The 22,036-nt window shown below is 41.3% G+C and overlaps 1 pseudogene; it reads left to right on the forward strand.

Annotated features, from left to right (window-relative positions):
- The first annotated feature begins 20 nt into the window (after positions 1-20).
- Positions 21-21,394, forward strand: LOC126151751 (src substrate cortactin-like; annotated as a pseudogene).
- Positions 21,395-22,036: the final 642 nt, after the last annotated feature.

Raw genomic sequence — 22,036 nt, forward strand, 5'->3', positions numbered from 1 at the left:
TGACGATTGCACTACTTGAGATGCATTTTAACAAGTTAAATCAAGTAATAAGCTTTTCACTTGCCCACCAAAAAATTTCCATTTCGTTTTCAAATATACAAACTATAACAGCAAACGTACGAAGAGCGCGAGGTCTATTTGACCCCACGAATAGATTCAAATCGCGCTCGCTAGAATGTCATAACGGTGCACGTTGTTCGTTACTGGTTAGTCTAGTTTCGTTTCATCCAGCTAGAGATTTCAGTCCTCTGCCGTTTCCACTTCTAGACTTCGCAGGTAGAGTAAGTACTGCAAAGTCTACATTGTACAGGCGCATTAAAAATGAACAACGTACATCTTCAGAATGTTTAAGCTAAATGCGCAGCTTTCTTCTGTCATCTTTTGAGGATAATACATATGAGTGGAGCACTATCGTTAAACTAGACCAGTCTGACATATTTCTCCGACAACGTGGCAGAGAAAATTTAATTTTTACCGGTATCCTTACAACATAAATCGAATGAAATGAACGTTCAAGCTTTTACTGAAAACGAGTCACAAGGAAATTTTTTATTAGGAAGAGGTATTTCACGGCAAAACTGATTTAATAGACAAACCCAATCATTATGTAACTAAGTTGTTGCTGTATTAGTTTATGGTTAGCGCTATTGTTCATGTCGAAGTTTGAAATGGTCGCTCAGCAACAAGGGTCATTAACGCCCAACCACAGCTCCTTAAACGATTGGAAAGGGGTAGATTAAATAAAAGTTTTACAAGCAAAACTGAGAAAAGTTATACGAGTATGAAAGGAGCGTCCAGTAAAAAAATGAACACAAAAAATTGCAAAAAAGTGAGCGGTCATCAATCAGTTACTTTTGGTGTGTTGGCAAAAAGTATTGGGCCCAATTTTTAAAACTTTTCTTCTTTATTTGCCTTCTGAACGCTTGTCTTCTTCTCGTATAACAGATCATATAAAGTATGCTTTACAGTCCACGTCCTCTGGGTATTGCTATACTTATCATTATTAACACAAATAATGTAACACAAAAGATAGTTCTACGCAGTAGAACTTAATAACTATGTTCCAGGAAAGCAAACGGTTGCACTTAATTACGAATAAACGGAAACGGGAATAAAATACCAAAAAAATGGGAGTGATTCTGAATTTCTCAGTGCTCATCAATAAGTATTTCTATAAATTCCCTTCGGGATGCGGCTACCTCAGAATGTCTGGAGTTGTGCTGTGCCAATCGGAAATACCTACATCTATAGGTGGTTTTCTGCAGCCATTGTCGATAAGCTAAACTTACCACATTTTACAATGTTGGTGATAGTCTCTCCTTACTCCAAGCCACCACAACTCTGCGTGGGTTCTGTAGATTATGTTACTTGCATATTGCTTTTCGACGGTAAATCATATTACGTACGACTCTTATTATAAATAACTATTACTATAATCATGTATAGGAGAAACTAAATATCACTTAAGTATCCCATTCTCGTGAAAATATACTTTATCACCAGTTAAACGATGCTTGTGCATTATTTGCTGTATTCTCCAAGACAACAACTGTGTTATAAGCGCCAGTGGTTTATACTGTTAACTAAGCTTCATGCCCCAAAAATTTAGTAATTACTGTCATTTGAATGGTACCTCACAACACTTACTCTCGAGTTCGTTACAATGACACCTTCACATTTAGTTGCCACACATCCTATGTTTACTACATTTGCTCCTTAAACACATGTGCCTTCCTCGTCACTAACATCTGGGTTATCACTTGCGTCTAAGTTTCTAAACACGTTTCATAGGCTTGTGTCTCTGTCGCTGTTACTGATGTAAATGCTAAGCGTGCTTAGCTCATTCCCACTTGTTTCTACGCAAAGCTCATTAACATAAATAATGTTTGAAACATAATCCGGAATACTATCTTTCTTGTTTAGGGGTACTTTATTTACTAATTATGGGTCTCCTGAGCTTGCAGGGGGGAGGGGGGGGGGTAGCTCCTACTTTCTTTTTGTCTGTGTTTAAAACAAAGAGTATACTTCTGTTAGAAATAAAGTGAACAGAGAAGAGTCACATCGAATACAAAATTAAAGTTATACGGAATAACATAACGTTCTGTATGCGACACATTGAGCTGTGAACCCGAAATTCAGTGGGCAGCAATCAAGTCGCAACAGCACACGTGAAAGTGAAACGAGCACATACTCCTTGGCTTATGTGCCGTGTGACTGTTACTGTAATACTGTAACACCAAATCCCGGACATGGCTTTCTATTCAAATCATTATCTACTCCGGACGAGTCCATATGTACCGTTGAGAAACGTATTTACACGATGAAAGACGAATACATCCAAATCAGCAAGCGAGGTGACCAGTAATACGACAGACGGTTCACAGCTTCGACGAGCAATCCACACTTAGGCTTCGCGAGATATCTCTAAATCGCTCAACGAGAATGTCGGGATGGTTAATTTGGAAAAAAGCGGATTATTTCCTTCTCCATCTTTCAACAAGCGCTACTGCTCCGTCTTCTTGAGCTCTTAGTTCGTTCAGCTACTTGTACCATAAATCGTACCCACTGTAAACGTAATGGAAAACAGCGTTTGGCGTCATTAGCCGGGAGGCCCCTTGCGAGGCAGGTCCGGCCGCCATGGTGCAGGTCTTACTACTTTCGACGCAACATTGAGCGACCTGCAGGCCGGATGGGGATGAAATAATGATGAAGACAGCACAACACTCAGTGCCTGAGCGGAGAAAATCCCCGACCCAGCCGGGAATCGAACCCGGGCCCGTAGGACGGCAATCCGTCAAGCTGACCAGCTGACCATTTTATTTTTTTTTTTTTTTTTGTAACCTCATTTTGTTCGTTATAGTTCGTTGCAATTGTTCGTGGTGGACGTCCCCAGACGCCCTTTGAAGTTCGTTATTGATCCATTCACTCAGTTTTTTTTTATTACAGAGGGCAGCTAACCCTCTGACGCCCACGCTGAGCTACCGTGCCGGCGACCACTCAGCTATCGGGGCGGGCCTGTAAACGTAATGGTGTGAAACGTGTCAACAGAACACGAGATACTATTTTTTTAATCATCAGTCTTCTGATTGGTTTGATGCGGCCCGCCACTAACTCCTCTCCTGTGCCAATCCCTTCATCTCAGAGTAGCACTTGCAACCTACGCCCTTAATAATTTAATTATTTAGTGAATGTATTGCAATCATTGTTTTCTCTGTTGATTTTACCTTCTGCAGCGCCCTCTAACACTGCAGAAGTCATTCCGTGATGTCTTAACAGATATGCACGTCGTCTTGTCAGTGTTTCTTCCCCGATTCAGCGCAGAACCTCCTTTTTCCTTATCAGTTCACCTAATTGTCAACAGTCTTCTGTAGCACCACGTTTCAAATGCTTCGATTTTCTTCTGCTTGCTTTTTCCCAAAGTGCATGTTTCACTACCATACAATGCTGTACTCCAGACATAAATTCTCAGAAATTTCTTATTCAAATTAAGGCGTATGTTTCATACTAGCAGACTTCTCTTGGCCAGGAATGCCCTTTTTGCCAATGACAGTCTGCTTTTGATGACCTCCTTGCTCCGTCCGTCATCGGTTAGTTTGCTGCCTAGCAAGTAGAATTTCTTACTTCATCTACTTCGTGACCAACAACCATGATTTTAAGTTTCTCGCTGTTCTCATTTGTGCTACTTCTCATTTTCATCTTTCTTCGATTGACTCTCAATCCAATCATTAGACTGCTCATAACATTCAACACATCCTGTAATTCTTAAAGAAATGTAGTCAAACATTAACGTTTTGCAGGTCTACTTCTTGCTCATCACTATGCAGACCTACGAACTTGCAACTTTTTACCTCGTTTATTAGTTGTTGATTTTTTGTTTTTTGTTATTTATCTTACTTACCAGTTTTCTGACTGTTTCATGCTTCGCACTACGTATTTCTGTCTTTGTCAAACTCTTCATTCCTTAGTATCTCTTGCTCCCCATCACCACCATTTACGTACTGAATTACCCTTTCAATAGCCTTCTACACTTTCTTTACCTCATCTTTTGATTGTGACATCTGCATGCAGACCTGAACTATTGTAACTGTTATTTGTTTGCTGTGGATTCGAATGAGAGCAGCCATATATATGTTTACAGTAACTCAATCTCTGCTCTGCCTTCCTGTTCATAGCAAATCCCACTTCCATTATACCATTTTCTGTTGCTGTTGATATTATTATATATTCGTCTAACCATAAATCCTTATCCTCTTTTCGTTTAACTTCGCTGAACCCCACTGTTTCTAGACTGAGTATTTCTATTTTCAGATTTTCTAGCTCACCTTCAAACTTATACCACCCCTTGTCGTAGGTTGCTACCTTTCAGGTGGTTTATCCAATATTTTTCTTGCTGTCAGCCCCCCTCCCATCCCTTGGCAGTCTCCTTTTGTTATCCAAAAGGGATACTAATTTCTAAGTTGTTGCCAAGAAAGAGATCATCATGAAACTTTTGCAATTACAGGTCACATGTCCTGTGTCTTTAATGCAGTAGATTTAATTGCCTTTTGCATTCGCATGAGGTTGATGATTTGTGATTCTTCCGCGTTTTCCCCTGAAACTTTCTCCCCTCCTCCGACCTCTTTGGCAAAGCCGTTGGCAGATTGACATTGACTTCTTACATCGGATGTCTTCGGTCACCTTTTCTGATGATTTTTATTCAGTGGCTTAGTTAGAAACCTGGATCCACAACGTTTTCAAAAGACGCTACATTTAGACCACGTGTAGTCCTCCTAGGTTAGTCGGTGGGATATTGCTGATGGTACAAAACTGAACTAACTGTGTTTTATATACGTTTACGCCATTCGTTCAGATCAAGTCAATAATTTTCACAAGAACCTCTACTGCTCTTCTTATGCTTCTTTACTAAGCTCCGGAATATTTGCTCACATACTATCTCTGCCTAATGATTCTAACTGAACGGCGGGTCATTTACATAAAGAAAGAATAATAGTGGGTCTCCCTTTGTAATTTCTCCCTGCGCCGATGATGTGACATCCCTCTTTGTATGACTCGAATAAACTACGGTAACTAAACGCATCCTGTTTCTTACATAAGAACTATACCACAGTGGTGGTGAATTACGTATTCCATAAAAACCTTCTCTAACACAATCCCTTCGTCGAAGGCACGTTAAACTCTGACCTTGCTTCCTTCTTTCGTTACTTTCCGCATGAGCATTAACTGTGTGGGAGCAAAGTGCTGGCACTTTTGTTGATGATTTCCCAAAAATAGCTAAAATCTACATTTGGTACGTTCCAAATAGAATCCGGCTGACTGTACTCCAACAATTTTGTCACGGGGACTGATTTTAATCCACCTCTTCAAGGCAGAAACGAAACAACGGCTCAGAGGTAAAAGCTTGTACCAGTACACAACAAAGGCAAAATTGATGTCATCTGTCAGACAAAACTAATGCTTGTCACTGATTGCTTTGCACAGGGTAAAGCAATAACTATAGCACACTTCGGACGACTTCTGGATCAACAGTTCGAAGAGAATAGAATCATCTGCCCTCAAGATGACGCACCAGCCACCAGGTGTGCTTTGGAAATTTATTGGAAAACTAACCGATTTGAAATATGGATTTGTAGGGTTTCAAGTCTATTCTGTAGACTTTGTACGCTCTGAGGTCCACCTAAAAACAATTTGAGTAGATAACCTTGTTAAAAAAACGCTTTGGGACTGGAAACTACTCACTATAAACTGTCGCTAAAAAGACGTTGACTAAAGGGAAGCAGGTCAAAAAATAAGGGTAGTTTTATCGTTTTCTGACTACCGCATAACGTTTCATCGTTCCTTCTATGACAAATTCGCGCATTAACGTGTACATTACTAATGTCTGTAGCGAGTCTCAGGCTACTGTTAAGTGAGACCGAACTAGGAAACGTAATACCTTAATATCCACGCACAAACATAAACAGTTTCAAGATGAGTAGAGAAAATAGAAGGCGACTTCACATGATGCTCTTTGCGAGTACTTCCGCGTTATCTTCGAACGTCTGTCGACAGCGTTTTCCGCCGCGTATTGCATTAAAGGGCGGAGCTCCACTCGGAAACTTGAAAGACCCTTTGGCGCCGATTCATTTCTGTATCCGGCCCCGACACCCCCTACGCTCATTTCACTGCGGACGTAAACTTTGCCAGGCCGGAAAAAACCGCGCAGTCGGCCTGAAACGGAGCGGCGCCGGCAGGTCGTGAATCAAAGCCAGCTGGCGAGATTACGGCGGGAGGGCAGAAGGCGCGGCTCGGCGAATTCATAACGTGGGCCGTTTCCGTCACGGACTGCGCGTCCGCGCCATCAAAAGGAAGTCCTGCGGGCTGCGCGGCGAGTGTGATTAAAGCCCCTGCGCGCCAGGACCAGGGTCTGCGACCATCAGGGTGCCGTGCCACCACGACCGTCACCCTACTCTACATCACGCCGAACCGTCGTTCTTCAGCAAATATCCATCGTTGGGCACTAAAATTGCCACACCAGCGAGGACCTGTTTACGAAATTTTACGTATTGTGCGATTACAATATAGCAAGAAGATAACGCATGTACACGGTCTCAGGAAATGTACCCGAAAACCCCCATGCACTGGGGAATTGACAGCTAGATGTCATGAAATGTGGACCAGCCTATGGAAAGAAGGCCGGTAGAAACAGTAACCACAAATTGGATTGATTAGGAGAGCTCAGGGACTTCGGATGTGGACTGATCACATGATGTTTTCTGAGTAAAAAACCCCTCAGGGCCATTTCGACCCTCAAATGCTTCCAAAGTCGACTCTTGGTCTTGAGTTTGTCAAGTGGAAACGTCAAGGAATGACTATAGTTAAAACAAAGACATCGTAAATTGAGGGACAGAGACCATCAGGCATTGCGGAGGGTGGTTCAAAAAAAAAAATTGTAAGAAATTAGCTCCAAAATACTACCAGTAGTCCATATAGCACAATGACTGTGCGTAGAGAATTAAAAATAATGGGTTAAATGGCTCTGAGCACTATGGGACTTAACAGCTGAGGTCATCAGTCCCCTAGAACTACTTAAACCCAACTAACCTAAGGACATCACACACATCCATGCCGAGGCAGGATTCGAACCTGCGACCGTAGTGGTCGCTCGGCTCCAGACTCTAGCGCCTATAACCGTTCGGCCACTCCGGCCGACCAATAATGGGTTACAACGGCTGACCAGCTACCCATACGTCACACATTTCTGCAGTCAATCCTAAGCTGTGCTTGAGGTGGTGTACAAAGCGATGTCACTGGCCAGTGTTTGACTGTAAACGACTGATTTGGAGTAATCAGGCAATGAGAATCCGATTGAAAGGTATATGTTTGACAACTGCTCTCATGTGTAGTCCCAACATCAAAGTAAGGAAGAGGTGGTTTTACGGTATGGAGGTGTTCTTCGTGTTTGACTTTGCTTGAGAAAACATTAAACGCGAAAGGATATAAGGAAATTTTACATTATTATGTGCTTTGTACAGTACAGGAACAGTTCGGGACGATGATTGATTGTAATGACATGAAAGTGCACCCTGTCAAAAAGTAGCATCTTTCAGGGGTAAATCTCAAGTCCTTCCTACCCTTAAACCTCGGCAAACACTATATTCGTAAAGTTTTTAATTGTTGTTGTTGTGGTCCTCAGTCCTGAGACTGGTTTGATGCAACTCTCGATGGTACTCTGTCCTGTGCAAGCTTCTTCGTCTTCCAGTACTTACTGCAACCTACATCCTTCTGAATCTGCTTAATGTATTCATCTCTTGGTCTCCCTCTACGATTTTTAGCCCCCACGATGCCCTCAAATGCTAAATTTGTGATCCCTTGATGCCTCAGAACATGTCCTACCAACCGGTCCCTTCTTCTTGTCAAGTTGTGCCACAAACTCCTCTTCTCCCCAATTCTATTCAGTACCTCCTCATTAGTTATGTGAGCTACCCATCTAATTTTCAGCATACTTCTGTAGCACCACATTTCGAAAGCTTCTATTCTCTTCTTGTCCAAACTATTTATCGTCCATGTTTCACTTCCATACATGGCTACACTCCATACAAATACTTTGAGAAACGACTTCCTGACACTTAAATCTATTTTCGATGTTAACAAATTTTTCTTCTTCAGAAACGCTGTCCTTGCCATTGCCAGTCTACATTTTATAACCTCTCTACTTCGACCATCATCAGTTATTTTGCTCCCCAAATTGCAAAACTCCTTTACTACTTTAATTGTCTCATTTCCTAATCTAATTCCCTCAGCATCACCCGACTTAATTCGACTACATTCCATTATCCTCGTTTTGCTTTTGTTGATGTTCATCTTATATCCTCCTTTCAAGACACTGTCCATTCCGTTCAACTGCTCTTCCAAGTCTTTTGCTGTCTCTGACAGAATTACAATGTCATCGGCGAGCCTCATAGTTTTTATTTCCTCTCCATGGATTTTAATACTTACTCCGAATTTTTCTTTTGTTTCCTTTACTGCTTGCTCAATATACAGATTGAATAACATCGGGGAGAGGTTACAACCCTGTCTCACTCCCTTCCCAACCGCTGCTTCCCTCTCATGTCCCTCGACCCTTATAACAGCCCTCTGGTTTTTGTACAAATTGTAAATAGCCTTTCTCTCCCTGTATTTTACCCCTGCCACCTTTAGAATTTGAAAGAGAGTATTCCAGTCAACATTGTCAAAAGCTTTCTCTAAGTCTACAAATGCTAGAAATTTAGGTTTGCTTTTACTTAATCTTTCTTCTAAGATAAGTCGTAGGGTCAGTATTGCCTCACGTGTTCCAATATTTCTACGGAATCCAAAATGATCTTCCCCAAGGTTGGCTTCTAGTAGTTTTTCCATTCGTCTGTAAAGAATTCGCGTCAGTGTTTTGCAGCTGTGGCTTATTAAACTGATTGTTCGGTAATTTTCACATCTGTCAACACCTGCTTCCTTTGGGATTGGAATTATTATATTATTTTTGAAGTCAGAGGGTATTTCGCCTGTCTGATACAGCTTGCTCACCAGATGGTAAGGTTTTGTCAGGACTGGTTCTCCCAAGGCCGTCAGTAGTTCTAAAGGAATGTTGTCTACTCCCGGGGCCTTGTTTCGACGGCCGTAGTTTCCCCTTGCTTTCAGCGCTCTGTCAAACTCTTCACGCAGTATTGTATCTCCCATTTCGTCTTCATCTACATTCTCTTCCATTTCCAGAATACAGTCCTCAAGTACGTCGCCCTTGTATAGACCCTCTATATACTCCTTCCACCTTTCTGCTTTCCCTTCTTTGCTTAGAACTGGGTTTCCATCTGAGCTCTTGATATTCATACAAATGCTTCTCTTTCCTCCAAAGGTCTCTTTAATTTTCCTGTAGGCAGTATCTATCTAACCCCTAGTGAGATAAGCCTCTACATTCTTACATTTGTCCTCTAGCCATCCCTGCTCAGCCATTTTGCACTTCATGTCGATCTCATTTTTGAGATGTTTGTATTCCTTTTTGCTTGCTTCATTTACTGCATTTTTATATTTTCTCCTTTCATCAATTAAATTCAATATTTCTTCTGTTACCCACTGATTTCTACTAGCCCTCGTCTTTTTACCTACTTGATCCTCTGCTGCCTTCATCCCTCAGAGCTACCCGTTCTTCCTCTACTGTATTTCCCCCTCCCCCCCCCCATTTCTGTCAATTGTTGCCTTATGCTCTCCCTGAAACTCTGTACAACCACTGGTTTTATCAGTTTGTCCAGGTCCCATCTCCTTAAATTCCCACCTTTTTGCAGTTTCTTCACTTTTAATCTACAGCTCATAACCAATAGTTTGTGGTCAGAGCCCACATCTGCCCCTGGAAATGTCTTACAATTTAATACCTGGTTCCTAAAACTCTGTCTTACCATTATATAATCTATCTGATACCTTCTAGTATTTCCAGGATTCCTACATGTGTACAATCTTCTTTTATGATTCTTGAACCAAGTGTTAGCTATGATTAAGTTATGCTCTGTGCAAAATTCTACCAGACGGCTTCCTCTTTAATTTCTTTCCCCCAATCCATATTCACCTACTATGTTTCCGTGTCTCCCTTTTCCTACTCTCGAATTCCAGTCACCCATGACTATTAAATTTTCGTCTCCCTTCACTACCTTAATAATTTCTTGTATCTCATCATACATTTCATCAATTTCTTTATCATCTGCATAAACTTGTACTACTGTAGTAGGTGTGGGCTTAGTGTCTATCTTGGCCACAATAATGCGTTCACTATGCATTTTTTATTCATTATTAATCCTACTCCTGCATTACCCCTATTTGATTTTGTATTTATAACCCTGTATTCACCTGACCAAAAGTCTTGTTCCTCCTGCCACCGAACTTCACTAATTCCCACCATATCTAACTTTAACCTATCCATTTCCCTTTTCAAGTTTTCTAACCTACCTGCCCGATTTAGGGATCTGACATTCCACGCTCCGATCCGCAGAACGCCAGTTTTCTTTCTCCTGATGACGCCATTCTCTTGAGTAGTCCCCGCCTGGAGATCCGAATGGGGGACTATTTTACCTCCGGAATATTTTACCCAAGAGGACGCCATCATCATTTAACCATACAGTAAAGCTGCATGCCCGCGGGAAAAATTACGGCCGTAGTTTCCCCTTGCTTTCAGCCCTTTCGCAGTACCAGCACAGCAAGGCCGTTTTGGTTAGTGTTACAAGGCCAGATTAGTCAATCATCCAGACTGTTGCCCCTGCAACTACTGAAAAGGCTGCTGCCCCTCTTCAGGAATCACACGTTTGTCTGGCCCCTCCGTTGTGGTGGCACCTACGGTACGGCCATCTGCATCGCTGAGGCACGCAAGCCTCCCCACCGATGGCAAAGTCCATGGTTCAGGGGGGAAAGTTTTTAATAAAGTTTTTAATAAAATTTTTAATAAAGTTTTTAATAAAATGTCCAGTAATAATTCAGCGATTAAACTCGTTCATCGATAACGTTAGCCACAGATAAGATACTCGTTCATCGATAACGTTAGCCACAGATAAGATAACGTACTCTACGCTGTCTACTGCCTCGTGTCCTTCCTTTCATAGAGGAAGCCATAAATTATGAATGGCCATTTTGGAATGACTTTGCGAACTCCGATTACGCTTCTGCGTTAGGTGTAGCATATTTCAGAACAATGAATACATGTATTTGACTGTTTCTCGAACGCAGATTTCCCGCTTCTTGCGAGGGGCTATCTTAACAACCTCTTTTTCTTCCAGCCAAGTGCTCTACCAACTTGTTTTTTTCTTTCTTACGGTCGCCTTCCAGGAGCGGCTCACATCTCCGTTTGACGGATGTCTACTCTCCCTTGTGGTTGCAGTACAGGGTGTTCGTAAATTCCCGTTACAAACTTCTAGGACTTATGGAGGCGAGTGAGTAAATAATATTTTGAATGGGAACTGATGGCCGGAAGGCTCTCGACAGCGTCTTCTAACCAAACTGCGTGCCTATCGAATATCGCCTCAGTAGTGCGACTGGATTCGTGATTTCCTGTCAGAAAGGTTACAGTTCGTAGTAATAGACGGAAAGTTATCGAGTAAAACAGAAGTAATATCCGGCGTTCCCCAAGGAAGTGTTACAGGCCCTTTATTGTTCCTGATCTATATTAACGACGTAGGAGACAATCTGAGTTGTTTGCAGATGATGCTGTCATTTACCGACATGTAAAGACATCAGATGACCAAAACGAATTGCAAAATGTCTTAGATAAGATATCTGTATGGTGCGAAAAGAGAAACAGGTACCTTCACCGTGAGAAGGCAGGACTGCTGTGTTCCACGGCAATGTCGCAAGCCCGAATTTAAAGATGTTCTGCATCGCGTTGAAGAGAGCGCATCATCGAGTACTCGAATGATTGTGCATGCAGTAGGTATTAGCCACAGTATCGTTTGGGACGACCTGTGCGAGCAGTTATTACATCCGTACCACTTACAAAGGGCGCACGCTATGTGATGATGATGATGATGATTGGTTTGTGGGGCGCTCAACTGCGTGGTTATCAGCGCCCGTACAATTATCCAATCTTTGCTCAGTCCAATTTCGCCACTTTCCTGGATGATGATGAAATGATGAGAACAACACAAACACCCAGTCATCTCGAGGCAGGTGAAAATCCCTGACCCCGCCGGGAATCGAACCCGGGACCCCGTGCTCGGGAAGCGAGAACGCTACCGCGAGACCACGTGCACGCTATGGGTCAAGCGACTTTCCACTACGCGTTGCCTACTGCGCGTGTGTTACTGCATCGCTTCATCGACACGCTCCTGTTTCCACGTCGAGTTCTGTTCACAGATGAATGTTAGATAACTAAGGAGTGTGTTTTGAATTCGAAAAACAGCCATGTCTGAGAGAACAACAAGTCTAGTACCGCATATATTCGATTTCAGGACTGATTTGGTATCAGCAGTTTGGCAGGTATTCCAGACAGCCAAGTGATTGGGCCATATCTCCTTCGACTCAAGCTAACTGGTCCTACATAGCTGAGCTTTCTACAAAATGCTTTGGACCAGTTCTTGGAAGCTGTGCCACCGGATGTCTATCAGGAAATGTGCCTTCGGCAAGGTGGTACACCACCTCCCTTCGCAGATGTGGTTCGGAGACATCTCTGCAGATGATATGGTGAAAGACGGATAGGCCGAGACGGTCCAGCAGCAATCGTCGAACTTAAAATTTATTTGCGAGACTGTTATGGAAACAGAGGAAGACCTGCTGGCGCGCGTTCTGGCCGCTGCGCTGGAAACTGAAGAGACACCAGGTGGGATGGGGAGTGTGTACCAGACCAGGCTTCGTACACACAATGTCTGTGACAACATAGGTACCCGTCATATCAAGACGCTGTTGTAATGCATCAGTACTGAGCACTGTTCTGTACGTACAGTATACTGATTTCTTTTTTGTTTCGGATTAATGTCAACATGTCACATTCAAGTGTTATTACAAACAAATGTGCTTAAGAGATAAATGGATATTTGGTTATGTTCAGTTTCTAATTGTGGCGTAATAATTTAAGTGCTTTACACCCCGTTCAGTTCCTCAAGCAGAAATGGATGATTTAATCATCTGAATTGAAATCGTCGTAGAAACGATAAAGTACTTTTCCGGATATGAGTTATGTCCTAGAAGTTTGTAACGGGAATTTCCGAACATCCTGTATTCTGCCATCATTTGCGAACATTGTTTTCTCTCGTCATTGCCTTGTTATGGCATGAAATACTGTAGTGCAATGTCTGAGACACTGCGTTGACGATCAACAGCCGCATTCAGTGAAGAATGAAGTCGCACATTTTGATTATGGTTTCCAATTAACAGTAGAATATGACAGAGGAAACAGCCTCTCACCCAGTGCGGGGTGCCGTGCGGAGTGCCCACGCGGTTAGAGGCCCTTCTCGCCGGAGGTTCGAGTCCTCCCTCAGGCGTGTGTGTGTGTGTGTGTGTGTGTGTGTGTGTGTGTGTGTGTGGTGTTCTTAGCATAAGTTAGAGCAACTTAGTTTAAAAAGTGTATAAGTCTAGGGACCGATGACCTCAGCAGTTTGGTCCCTTAGGAATTCATACCCCAAATTTTCCTGTGCGGGGGTCAAAACACTGTAGTGCGTGCACCAGGGAAAGTAAACACCAGGACAAATGGAGATTCTGGTCTCTATCGGAAGCGGGCTCGGTCAGCCGAAGCGTCTGGACCCGGCACAAATTTTCATTTTTTCAGACATATTCTACAGATAATACGGAACCGCAACTGCAGTTTGTTAGTTCATTCTTAAGTGAATGCAGCTGTTGATCGTCAACGCAGTGTCTTGAACACTGCACTGTAGTAATTATTTTATCGCATGGCTAGGACCCCCCCCCCCCCCCCCCCCCCACGTTGGACAGACCGTTCGCTGGGTGCCGGTCTTTCAATTTGACGCCACTTCGTCGACCTGCAGTGGATAAGGATGAAAGGATGTTGATGAAGACAACACAACACGCAGTCCCTGGGCGGAGAAAACTCGCCGACCCAGTCGGGAATCGAACCCGGGCCCAGAGGATAGACAATCCGTCACGCTGACCATTCAGCTACCGAGGGCGGACATTGCAGGATGAATGATCAGCTTTGAATTTTCTCTCTAAACAATATCTAGAGACCTAGTGTGCAAGCAGAACTATGTTCCTCCATCACTGCCTTCTCTGGTTTCGGCTCTTGAGGAAGAACGGGCTGTTATTCCTCCAGACATTCAGACACCTCATTAAACGTATTCCGAGCAGAGTTCAAGCCGCTATAAAAGCGAAGGTTGGAGACGCCTCATATTAACGTCCATTAATACGAATTCAGATTCTTACCATTTACATATCAAAGTATGTAGAACGTTCACACCAGGTTGAAGTCATCCTCGTCATGACGTTTCAATTTTATTGGCCAGCAGCCTATTATGGAGCTCGGACACCTCAGTGTGCCGTTGATTTACTAATTCTTTCGGGAGGAAATGGACATACGTCAAACCGTGAGAGTATAAGCCGTTCTAAAAGCAAAACGTGATATAAACATATTCCCTATCATATCCGCGATACGGCTATCTGAAGCTCAGAAGGAATAATCAGTATTCATGAATATGACAAGAAAGATCATTTTAAGCATGCGTATACTATTAATGGGAATAATTATTGAATCTTTAAAATTTCCTTCTTGATCGAATTTAAATTACTTGGCAAGAAGGTAATCTGTGTAGATTACAAACTGAATATCTCCATTTCTGAATAAAAAAAGTTCCAAGATATTTTCTGTCATACCGAAAGTAAAATGATAACTTTCAATTTCACGCCACTTCGTCGATAAGGATGAAAGGATGTTGATGAAGACAACACAACACGCAGTCCCTGGGCGGAGAAAACTCCCCGACCCAGTCTATATAATCTAATTATTTAGGCCTACATACAGCAATATAGTAAAAATTCTTAAGATGTTTCTGGTTATGCTTGCCAGAGACATGTTCCTTTACTTGTATCTTGTCGATCTACCTGGTCGATGTGTAACCAAGTTTGAATGGTAGTAGTAATAACGGTGTACATTTTCACAACAACAGAGAATGTAGTGGAAGTCTTAGCAATGGAGCTGCCTACCTCGACTACCCTGAAACCTGAAATCGTCCTTACTCTTCTCGCAGTAGATACACCGGAGTTTGTCGTTATGCAATAACTGCCTCTTGCTGAGCAATGATTATCAGTTCCATAGATTTCGTAATTTAAAACAAGAGATCAAAATTCCTCTTGTTATAGCCGTGACCGCGTACAGGCTTATCCGCCAAATCAGTTAGCATTAATTTCGATAGAACTAAGCAACGTCTTAGTGCTATTCGTATGAAATTAGGGGAATCGTTGAAAAAAATAAACAAACGTACCTCAGCACTCATAATCTTTGGTATATTCTCTGAACAATACTTTCCTACTACATGCTTTCAGAAATAATTAATAATCTGGTCACTATTCTCACTTCAAGTACCTCAAATTAAGATTTAATCTTATGGCAACCTTTCATAAAGCACCCCAATGCAAAAACTTCGTCTTCTACAATTAGATTACAAGACAATATTACTTATCCGCTTAAGATTAACATTGCTGCACTCAGAGATTATTTATGAGCGTCTCGCAGGCGAATGTCGCTCTTTTCCGCCCTACAGAAATTAACGGTTATTTGGTTCAAATGGCTCTGAGCACTATGGGACTTAACATCTATGGACATCAGTCCCCAAGAACTTAGAACTAATTAAACTTACCTAACCTAAGGACATCACACAACACCCAGTCATCACGTTAACGGTTATTTAATAACCTGAATATTATATCGGTCAACGAGATAATCGAATAACCTTACACATCTATCATTATTACTATGACATTATAAGTATAAATATATACCAGCTATATTGATAATGGTTTCCGTGGTAGGCTACATTTAATATAGGTTTTTTTTTTCAAGTGCACGCCACAGACATACATTACTAGACTGTCAAAGGCGCATCTTTCACTGAAGCCTGATGTTTAGTGAGGTAACATGGCGGCGTCAGGAAGTTGTGGCACTACAACGATTTTCTGAAAAGAAATGAAGTAGGCTTTACGAGGTGGTAAAAATAAGTTCTGTAGCTGAGAAAATATTTGCGTACTACTTGACCTTGAGACACATATTGTAGAACTGTGTTGTGAGAACATCGAGTTACACGTTTCAAGCGGACTGTAATCCCATAAGAGCACTCGAATGAGTAAATCACTTGTTATCGATGACAAATACTTACAGGAGCACTTTCATAACGACCATGCTATTCAAAGAAAACCAGAAGTTGACCAAAACTGGTTAAAAACATATCATTAAGGTACATCTCTTAATACTAAATTTATAAAACTCCTGAAAATATGCATAAACTGCTGCCGGTATTTCAGACAAGACAAACTGTAATATAATTATTTAGGCCTACATACAGCAATATAGTAAAAATTCTTAAGATGTTTCTGGTTATGCTTGCCAGAGACATGTTCCTTTCCTTGTATCTTCTGTCTGGTATACGAAAAATTACAGCCAAACATGAATCATGTATTAATAGTTACGTCAAAACTCTAAAAACAAAGTAGTTAGCCCCATTTTTACGACTCTTTTATCAGCAAATAAGCAAATTAGCAGTAGTCTGGACACGAGCACATGTAAACAAAATGTGTTCCATCTCGGGAACCAACCGGAATAGGGGCTATCTTCATACTAAGTTTTTTTTACTTCAAGTAAGCGTTCCTGAATGTTAATCAGTCCTTCTAGGACACTCTGTATACTCCCCAAGCTACTTTTGTGGCACGTATATTTTATGTACCACTATCTCCTCGCCACGCACAAACTGCACCCCTTTCTCCTATTTCTGTAGCGAATAATGTGCGGCAAAAACGATTGTTGGTAAGCGTTTATGAGAGCGCGAATTTGTGTTCCTTATCTCTGTGATCTTTTCGTTATACAGTATTTGTTTGAGTGTTCTAGCAACGTACATTCTTGAAATTTTAATTGTAGACTGTACTGTACTGCACTGTGCCTCTCTTGTAATGTCAGCCACTATAGTCAGAGGAGTATCTACATGATACTTCTGCGCTTACTATAGGAACCTGTAAGGAAGACACTGATCTTATTGGAATTTTCTTTATTTATTGTATCAATTCTAACTGGCACGGGTCACTTCCTTCGTGTGTGGACTACAGTTGCTGAGGATTCTTCCAGTTACTCTCTATGTGGTATCTACACATAATACGATTAATTTTATGTTGTTCTTTAAATACCTATGTACACATGCTCCCACTTACTGGATGGAAGTAACTGCTTTCAGTAATTGTTCGGCAGGAGTGTAATCAAACAACAGTGAGTCAGTGCCTTTTGTGCCTTTTGGACCTTTATCTTCCTCTCCTTTCCTGTCCAATACTGAAGCCAAATTTGAAGTCTTTAGGAACTGTACTAATTTTTACAGGCTTTTATTAACTTAGTAAGTTTGTAAGTGTGTTTGTGATACAAACATTTTAAAATTTCGGCTGTTTACACCCCTTTCTGTTGGTTAATTGCATTACAATGTTGAATGCATGTATGCCGTTGATAACAGTGCTATTTCCACTTCTATAAACATAAATTTGATATGGATATTGCAAAATGGTGCAAGGATTGTAAAATTATTTGTCCAGTTAAGTTATAATCTGAATGTTATGACAGCTATTTATGACTGATTTAAAATTATTTCAAAGCTAAGATTTGTTTCTGTTTGAAAAATTACGAATTACGTTTGTGTCATACTGTTTCCACAATTAATTTGTTTTAAGTTACGTACAAATGTCGTCATTATTAGGAGAAGGTAAAAACTATTATTTTATTAAGTCTTCAATTTTTAGAGAAGATCACAATGTATGTAAATCCTGAATCATTAAAACCTAATTTGAAACGATATTCGAGCTAAATGGATGCTTACGTTTCCCAGAACGGTGCTCAGCAAAACATAATGTGCTACTGGAAATGGTTACCCTTAGATCTTTCTCTACGTATGGCATTGCGCTATAAATTTTGCTCTTCATGACAGAAAAACGTCAGAGAACATGTGTCGCACAATTATGTTTTGGAAACCAATTATCAACCATTTACCGCTCAACGACTGTTATTCTTCACCTATGTATGTCCAAAATTCTCAGATGGACGTTCCATTAAATTTACTTGTCACTGCTATCAGTTGCGAAGAATAGTGAAACACTTAAGAATATCTGGTTATTACATCACCACAACATTGTCAGAAATTAATATTAATCCCATAAAATATTGTGTTACAAAATTCAATTTACGAATACATGAGGAAGACCTGTAATGGTGAGTTATATTCGCTAGCAAAAGATTCTTTAACCTTGATTGGGTTACTGTACCACTGAGGCTGGAAAACAAGTTTCTCCTTTCTCATTCCAGGTCTTTATCGTCGGTGGTCCTATATCAAAGATCATTTTCTCCTTTCTGATTCCAGGTAGAGGTATTTTTGCCTTCGATGAGCCCAAGAAAAGAAAGCAATCATTTATTTTCTCCCCTGTATGAAAGATTGCAGAACGGCTTCGAGTGCTGTTATTACCGGTAGTTCAGACAGTAACAGATGCGACGCCGGTGGCTGGCTGGCTCTGCGACTTCAGGAACGACATTTCTGCTTTTCGACAGAATTTCCCTAAATACACAGCAGCGAAGTTCAGCTGAAACCCTAGCAATATCTCTCTGACGATTCTGTTGCTTACAATTCGATTTAATAAATCATCAAGAGTGACATTTGCTTCAGAATGCTCTTCCGGGCGATATTATTTTGCAGACGAAAACGTAGGCAGCGTCTACTAAAAGCTCTCTCACATTTTAATGAATTTAATAAGCAAGGTCTGTGTCTGCAGGAAATTGCTCTTGACGCCATATCTAACGGACAATAAGATTTTTTATTAGTTCGGCAGGAATTCGCGTCAGTAACCCGAATAATCCGACTGTATTTTGATTAAATGCGACTGAGACGTAACTTCTCTGTTTACTAGTTAGCTATCACTTCCTTCAAAAGGCGTCATAAAATGCCAAAAATCTTCCATTTTGCTTGTACTTCTACTTGTATTTTATTGTATCTCACCCCTTTACCTCTCACAGATCGTTTAGAACTAATTCCTGTGTGCAGTAGAACTAAAACGAAGAATTTAACAGAATTACGAATCAAATGGTAGTAATTTGTATTTCGGTTCGATTTACAACTTATTAAGGGCGTTAAATATTTCATTCATTTCTTATTGTAAATATCAGTTGAATTTGGAAGAGACAATAATCGTTAATCCAGTCGCTTGTGAATCGCTCTCTTATCAAACAGGAATCAAGCCGTGGTTTACTGTCAAATTGTGAATGAACTACACGGTACAGCGAATGACTCCTAATTTCAGCTTGAAACGACAGATATAATTTTGTCCTTCCTAATGAAATATACGCTGCAGTGCATGTGCGCAGGGATTGTCCAGAGCTGTGATCTGACGAGAGGCTCAAACTTGTCTTCTAGTGGAAATAGTCGATTGACTGGCAGTTTCAGTGATAGGAAGGTTTTTTCCCACATAATAGCTCTGGTACAAATAGGTGCTTTTGTAGATACCATCGAATGACATAAATCTTTAATTCTTCTGAAGGACCAAAGCTACAGTCAGACCTGACCTCACTGACAATTTTAATACAGTGACACGAATTAGCAATCATAGCCACGCTGTTTACTGTTGTTAACAATTGCATCAACAAGGCTACGAGAACTTTATGTTAGAAAGAGCAGATAAGCTGTTGTTAGCACAATGAATCGGCTTTATTTAGTTTCAGTGTGACGGATGTTGAGGAACTATGGGCAAAGTTAAACTAATAGAAAGTCGCGCTCTGTAGAAGTACGTGCCGAATAAGTTTCTTTTGTGTTTATTAGTGTGATATCTAGGAAGCTTGCTCTCACGGTTCGCTAGACAAACATTCAAACAGTCGTATTAATGAGTTTTATTACAAAAAGATAAGATACTATACTTAACTTCGCAATTACACAGATGTATCGCAAGCAAGGGGCGACATATAAAATGTTTCAAGTTCAAATATTGCACAACGTGGAAGGCGGCTGCTGGACAAAATCTACAGATAGCTGATGGAAATGACGATGACTGGGAGACAGACCCAGATTTTTGCCAACGATATTACTGAACAAAAACAACGATCGGCATCCTGAACAGTTGAAGGCTCAGGAAGAACTGTTGGTACAATGGATATAAAAAATTATTTGAAGAAACTACAGATGCAATCCTTAAACAAAGACAGTTGGAAGATGAACCTAAAGCAGCATTTGGCTATGGAGGGAAGTTTGGAGTGCAGAAAGATAGTATGAATCAGTGTGATGTTGGACATGACTATGTTGCAAAAATAGAGAAGCACGTGTCCCAGAAGGATTACAGTGCAGGCTTTGCGGGCAAATTTGGAGTGCAGAAGGATCGGGTTGACAAGAGTGTAGAAGGTTGGGAATATAAAGAGATAATTGAAAAAAATGCGTCACAAAGGGACTGCAGCTCTGGATTTGGTGGGAAGTTTGGAATTCAGGCAGATCGACAGGATAAGTCTGCAGCTGGTTGGCATTATGTAGAAAAGATCGAAAAATATGAGTCACAAAAAGATTATGCTAAAGGATTTGGTGGAAAATTTGGAGTTGAAACTGACAGACAGGACAAGTCTGCTTTGGGCTGGGATCACGTAGAAAAGACTGAAAAGCAAGCAAGTCAAAAAGATTATGCTGCTGGTTTTGGTGAAAAATCTGGAGTCCAAGCTGACAGGCAAGATAAATCATCAGTTGGTTCGGCTCATCATGAAAATCTTCATCAACATGAAAGCCAAACGGATCATAAACAGGGATTTGGTGGAAAATTTGGACTCGAGGCAGACAGAGTTGATAAATCAGTACATGATTTCAATGCAAAACCAGAAAAAGTTGGAACAAATTATGAAAAAGTGAAACGAGATGCTGGAAATCTCAGGCCATCCAACATACGTGAGAAGTTCGAAAACATGGCGAAAATTGAAGAACCAAAGCAAAATGTTGAAGCAGAGCCCCGGAGTCCTAGTAACCAAATAGTGAAAACTGCAGACCATATTAGAAGGGAAGCAGAGATTTTGAAAACACAGCTGGCGACTCCCTCAGTACATCATGGACAAGAAGAAGACGAAATTGCAGAACCACCTGACAAAGTGAGGTCACTTACACCAACAGCCACGACTACACAGAAGCCACTAATTTCAGATCCAACAGTGACAAACCAGAGGACGGTTGCTGATGAACAGCTGCTACCACCTACAATAGAACTGTTATGAAGAATCAGAAAATAAGCAATCTTCTTCGGTATAGACCATCCCAAGTTTGTGCTACATAGAGAGTACAAGCGAAGAGATCTAGCTAATCTTCAAGGTGCTACTGAACTGGGCCATCACCAGTCTGTCGTGGCGCTTATGCCCTCTTCACACAGGGGCCGCTGCTGTCGCGTTGTCTTCCTGGAGGGAAGTCCAGTCAGCGTGCGACTGGCTGACTTCTTCTCACAGCCATCGCTTCTCTATCGTTCCCAACTGGCGTGCCGGCGCTTGACATTACGCCGTAACAATTATTTTCCCATCATCACTCGCATATGAATACCTTGTTCTTCATTTATGAATAGGAGAGTATATTGTAATTTTCCCTCATTAAAATACGGTGTGGGTAATCAAACCTTGGAGTCTGTACATCAGTTATTAGTTTTTGATGTCATCTACCTCTTCGCAAGCTGCTCTGATACAGAAAGCAAGTCATACTAGTATGAGAATTAAAAGCCTGGCAGTAAGATAGAATACCACGCCCTAATGACGCACGATTTGATTACATCTTGGTGTTGTTCGTATGCAGTGACCATGGGAGGCTAGACTCGGGTTATATTCAGGCAGAATTCCACCGACGCAACGCTACAACACACGATTCCACAATAC

This window comes from Schistocerca cancellata, chromosome 2, assembly GCF_023864275.1.
Source record: "Schistocerca cancellata isolate TAMUIC-IGC-003103 chromosome 2, iqSchCanc2.1, whole genome shotgun sequence".
NCBI lineage: Eukaryota > Metazoa > Arthropoda > Insecta > Orthoptera > Acrididae > Schistocerca > Schistocerca cancellata.